The 5,915-nt window shown below is 36.6% G+C and overlaps 1 pseudogene; it reads left to right on the top strand.

Moving 5' to 3' along the window:
• The first annotated feature begins 880 nt into the window (after window positions 1–880).
• On the top strand, window positions 881–1,305 carry LOC119063448 (trafficking protein particle complex subunit 4-like; annotated as a pseudogene).
• The last annotated feature ends 4,610 nt before the right edge of the window (window positions 1,306–5,915 follow it).

The following is a 5,915-nucleotide window of genomic DNA, read 5'->3' as shown; positions in this document are numbered from 1 at the left end:
CAACTACACTCAAGCAGGCCTTACTTCTGCTGGGCCCTGTATATTGGAGCAAACCTATTTTTTCCAGAAATAAATTAGTATTCATCTAAACTGGATTATAATAAGAAGCATACTATAACCTCCAGAACAACCACTAAGAAAATAATTCTAAAGAATATAATAAAAGAAAATCAAGGAAGGAATTTAAATGGCACACACACACACACACACACACACACACACACAACATCTATTTATATCAACAGGAGGCAGGAAAAAAAGAAACAAAAAAAGTCATGATACATATGAAAAAACAAATACCAAACTGACAGATGTAAAAACCTATATCAATGATTACATTAAATGTAAATTTAAAAAATCAATACAATAAAAGGCAGAGATTGTCAGACTGTATATGAAGTGAACAAGATCTAACTATATGCTGTTTATCAAAGACCCAATTTAGACTCAAAGAAACAAATAAGATGAAAGTAAAATAATGGAAAATGATATATTATGCAAACACTAACGAGAGCGCTAGAGTAGCCATATTAGTATTGAATAAAATAGACATTAGATGAGGATTGTTTCTAGAAACACAGATGAACATTTCACAGTGGTTAAAAAGGACCATTTCATTAATAAAAATGTGATAATTATAAAATACATGCATATATTGAAATAATACCCCTCCCAAAAATGTATTAAAAAGAGAAATCGACACTTAACAAAAAAGTTAAAGACATGAATACTTATTCTTAATAAGTGATAGAGAAACTAAACAGAGCAGAAGGAAGAGAAAGGGCTGGGTGCCTTGTCTCCTCAGCAAAACCATAGGTTGGGGCTTTGCTGATGCCTAGCCTCTTCTCTGCTGTGTTGGCCATCCATGGTGTGGATATGAATGGCAACTACACAGCCTACAGGTAAGAGGTACTGGAATACCTGGGAAACCCTGCTAATTAGTCATTGTCCATTAAATTTAGCCAGCTCCATCTCATTTCTAATGAGAGACTAATGCTAGTCTTCATGTTCCACTCCCTCTTCACATTTGGCTCCCTATTGCCTCCCAAACTGGGCAGCTCAGGCAATGAGATGCTGGCGACAAACATTCAAACTGCACTACTTCAAGACACTGATGGGTCAATTTTGTGGTGTTGGCAATTATCAGCAAGGTAAAATAGACTCTATTCTCTAAAGATTTATGAGATTTACTCAGACTTTGTCCTTAAGAACCAATTCTAGTCCCTATAAATGCCAGTTAGGTGTGAACTGAAGTTAGCACTAGAGGCGGCAGAGAAAACTGAAACTTTTGGACTTGGGTCATAGGCTGAACCTGTAATCAATCACCCAAATTCTGAGAGATCCTGAAGCTGGGGTCCTGCTATTTCCACTCTGATGGAGATCCCAGCAGCCTTGTTAGTGCATTTGAAAATAGGAGGATGCATGTACTGATACCAAAGCCTTAATACCACACTGTTTTCCCTACTGTGGCTATCATGGTCCTAATTCCCAACTATGTACAGATTTATTTTTAAAGAAAGTAAAACCATGAATACTTTAATAGGCATTCCTATAATAAGCATTCTGATCTTAAAAATCAGAAATAAAAACTGAACAAAAATTTAGCAGGAATATAGGATATAGGATAAATGAACAATAGATCTAACTTTCATTTATAATACTCTACCCATTAACATCATGACATGCATTTTCAAGTGCACATGTAATACTCTTTAGCATGTGTTATATACCAGGCCATAATACAAATCTTTAAAAATTTTCAAATTATGATCTCAAACCACATGGAATTAAATTAGGAATCAATAGAAAAATGTTTTTAATCATCAAATATTAGGATATTAGGGCGATCCAAGATGGCAGAGAAGCTATACTAACCTCATTCCAGGACCAATCTTGAATTACAACTAAATTGCAGAGAAATCACCTGGAATAAAAACTCAACAGTAGCAGGAGAGAATCCTTATAACTATGGACAGACAGAAGAAACAGTTTCACTACAATGTGACTGGTATAGAGTGAAGAGGATATGCAAGAGGGCTGGCTGGTCTTCTACAGGAAGCAGCTGAAATGCTGGGGAATAGTTCAGTGGTCAAGGGGTTCCCACTGAAATGTGAGCTCCCTAGCTACAGCACCCCAGCCCAAAAAGAATCTAGATAACATCCAGCTGTGAAAAGCAATAGGGTTTCTCTCAGCCGGGGACAGAAAGCTGCAGTCATAGAGAGCCTTTTCAAAGGCACACACATAAAATTTCATTTGCAGCCACTTACCCTGGGCTCCAGGAAAAAGGGTGGTAGAGTGGAATAGAGGTACTTGAGGAGAGACAGTGGCTTTGGGGAGAGAACTGAGAGCAGACACCAGGGTTCTGGTGCTGAGTCATCCCCCATGCTGAAGGAGCCATCTTGCTCAGGCAGACCACTCCCCTCAAAGTAGCCTAAAAGGCAGCAATGACTCCACCTGCAACAATTACTCTGCCCCACCGTGTGATGCTTCAGCCTGACTTCTGATTTAATAATGATAGATTAGATTAACAACTGAATGAGTCAGCCATACTGTGGATCCTTGGTAGTCTCTTATAGGTTGCCTAAAGCCAGACTAGGAGACTATCTCTTGCTCCATCACTAGAGGCGAATCCAGAAAGAAAAAACAGTGGTAAATAATAAATGCTACTGAAACGAATTCCACCATGGTTTGTATGGTTTTCAATATTCTCTCTCCCGCAAATGTTTTTAACATTCGTTTCTTGTCCTTCAATTTTGTTCACAGTAACTCACTAGATTTCACATCATAGTTTATTTCAAATCTCATATTTTCTCTTCACTTCCCTTACACCATTTTACCTTCTTTTCTCTTCTTATTTTTGTTTTAAATTTTGTTTCTCTCTTGCTACAACTTGTTTCCATTCTGTACTCTTACTATTCATCCTCCCACTCCACCCTCTCAAAATAATTTTTCTTTCATTTGTCATCCTACATTCTTTTTCCTGCTCTTAAAATACCTTTGTTTCCTCTCCACCTTTATCAATCTTTGCTCATTGGTAATGGATAGGGTGGTTGTTGTTGCATTTCTTCAATTTTACCTCTAGATCTCCACTGTTTTGATATTTCAAATCTCAAATTTTACCATTCCCCTCTCCTACTCCATTCTGCCTTCCACCTGACCTTTTTTTTTTTTTTGTCTCACATATTATTTTTTTCCTGTCTTAGCCTGGTTTTTGTTCTTCACTCATAATATTCCTAACTGCTCTATCTTCTCAAAAAGCACTTCTCTTTCCTCTAGGCATCACTTAAGCTCTTCTTTTTCTTTTTTTCCTCTTATTCCCATTACACCTATATTAACCTTAGTTTATTTGTAGTTGACAGTGCTGTGGTAGATCTTTTTCTCTAATTTGGTACCTAGGTTTTACTTATTTATTTATTTTTCCTTTTTCTTTCTCTCTCTCACTATATGTTTTTAAAATTTCCTGTTTGAACCTAATATTATATACTTCTTTTCTCTTGTTCCATTCTACCTTCTTCATTCTCTTTTCTATTTATGATGTATATTGTACTATCTTTCTCTCTTCATCTTGCTCCATCCCCTACTCTTATTATTGTTCCTTCCCCTGCACACTCAGAATTATTTTTCTTTCAGTTAGTCATCACATATTTGTTTCTTTCCTATAATAGTTATAATCTCTTAACAACTTTATGAATACAGACTCATTTGTTATTGATAGTGTGATTGTGGGTGGGGATTAATTTTGTGGGTGTGGGTTTGTTTCCTGGGCTGCATGGTTTTGTTATGGCAGCACCTGAACAATGGCTTATAAGACATGGTGGCCAGAATGACTTTCAGTCAGCCAGCTGGATGGAAGGACCCACCAAAGAATGACCCAACAACAATCAAAGCCCAGATACATCCAGAGAGCCAAAAGAAATAGCATAAAGGGCATTCCTAGGGCATCAAATTCAGAAGATCAAGAAGACACACCACTGAATCCCACAGGCCTCCTACCATAGTAAGTCACACTACTTGGAGTCAGAACAGATCAATCTAACATGCAGAAACAAACAATAAGAGTACCTAAAATGTGGAGATAATAAACAAACCCCAATCAAAAAGAAAAAAAGGAATATCCAAAAAGAGTGCTGAACAAAATAGAGGCAAGTAAACTATCAGACACTGAGCTCAAAATAATAGTTATAAGAAAGCTTAATGAGTTGAGAACTACAGGGAAGCTACAAGGAACATACTATAAACTACATCAACATGGGAAAAGACATAGAAACTAACAATAAGAGCTAGGAGTAAATTAAGAATACAATTTCTGAGTTGAAGAACACAGGAGAAGGAATTATAAGCAAGCAAGTTGAAGCAGAGGATCAAATCAGAGAGCTGGAGGACAAGGTAGAAAGAAATTCCCAGACAAAACAACAAAAAGAAAAAAGACTCAAAAAGAATGAAGAGGGGTTAAGGGAAATGCAGGACAACATGAAATGTGATAATATCCATATCAAAGGAATACCACAAGGAGAAGAAGAGAGGAAATGCAAAGAAACCTGTTTGAAAAGGTATTGACAGACAACTTCCCTAAGTTGATTAGAGAGAGTAAAACTTACATGAATCCACGAAGCGCAGAGGGTCCTAACCAAGATGAATCCAAAGAGGCCCACTCCAAGACACATGATTTAAAAAATGGCAAAATTTAAAGACAATGAAAGATTCTTAAAAGCACCAGGGAGGAAGAGCTAGTAACATACAAGGGAGCTCTGGTAAGGCTAGCAGCCTTAACTGATATATATAGAGACTTTCATCCCAAAGAAGCAAAAATACACATTCTTTTCAAATGCACATGGAACATTTTCAAAAATAATGACAAGATAGGACACAAAACAAGCCTCAACAAATTCAAGAAAATTGAAACCATATCAAGCATTTTATCCAACCACAAGGGACTGAAACTAGAAACCAACCTCAAGTAAGAACTCAAAAACACTCAAACTCGTGGAGGTTGAATAACATGCTATTAAACAATGAATGGGTTAAGAACCAGATCAAGGAAGAAATCAAAAAGTTTCTGGAAACAAATGGAAATGAACTCACAGCAGTCCAAAACTTAAGGGACATAGAGAAAGCAGTCCTGAGAGGGAAGTGGATAGCAACACAGGCCTACCTAAAAAGGATAGAGACATTTCAAAGAAAAAACCTAACCCCACATCTACAAGAACTGGAGTAACAACAAAGATATCCCAGAGCAAGTAGAATGAAGAAAATAATCAAGATCAGAGTAGAATTAAATGACATAGAGATTAAAAGCACAATTCTAAGGATCAATAAATCCAGGAGCTGGTTCTTTAAAAAAATAAACAAAATTGACAAGCGATTAAGCAGACTCACCAAGAAAAAAAGAGAGAAGACCCAAATAAACACGATCAGAAATGAAAGAGGTGAGATTACAACTGATACCACAGAATTACAAAGGATTTTAAGAAACTGCTATGAAAAACTATATGCCAAGAAATTTGAAAACCTAGGTGAGATGGACAAATTCCTAGAAAAATATAGTCTCCCAAAACTGAATGAAGAAGCAGAAAGCCTGAACAGACCAATAACAGATGACAAAATTGCAGCAGCAACAAAAAGCTTCTAACACACAAGACCCCTGGACCAGACAGTTTCACAGAAGGATTTTACAAAGCATTTAAGGATTAGCTAACCCATATCCTTCACAGACTATTACAGAAAATCCAATAAGATGGAAGACTTCCAAACTCTTTTTATGCAGCAGCATCATTCTAATTCCCAAACCAGACAAAGACACAACAAAGAAAAAAACTACAGGCCAAAATTGCTGATGAACATAGATGCTAAAATCCTCAACAAAATATTGGCAAATCAGATTCAGCAATATGTTAAAAAGATCATACACCATGATC

Source organism: Artibeus jamaicensis, unplaced genomic scaffold (assembly GCF_021234435.1).
Source record: "Artibeus jamaicensis isolate MK-2021 breed Jamaican fruit bat unplaced genomic scaffold, CSHL_Jam_final scaffold_1964, whole genome shotgun sequence".
NCBI classification, from domain to species: domain Eukaryota; kingdom Metazoa; phylum Chordata; class Mammalia; order Chiroptera; family Phyllostomidae; genus Artibeus; species Artibeus jamaicensis.
Note: the sequence above shows the minus strand (reverse complement) of the source record. Positions and strands in the feature narration are given on the sequence as shown.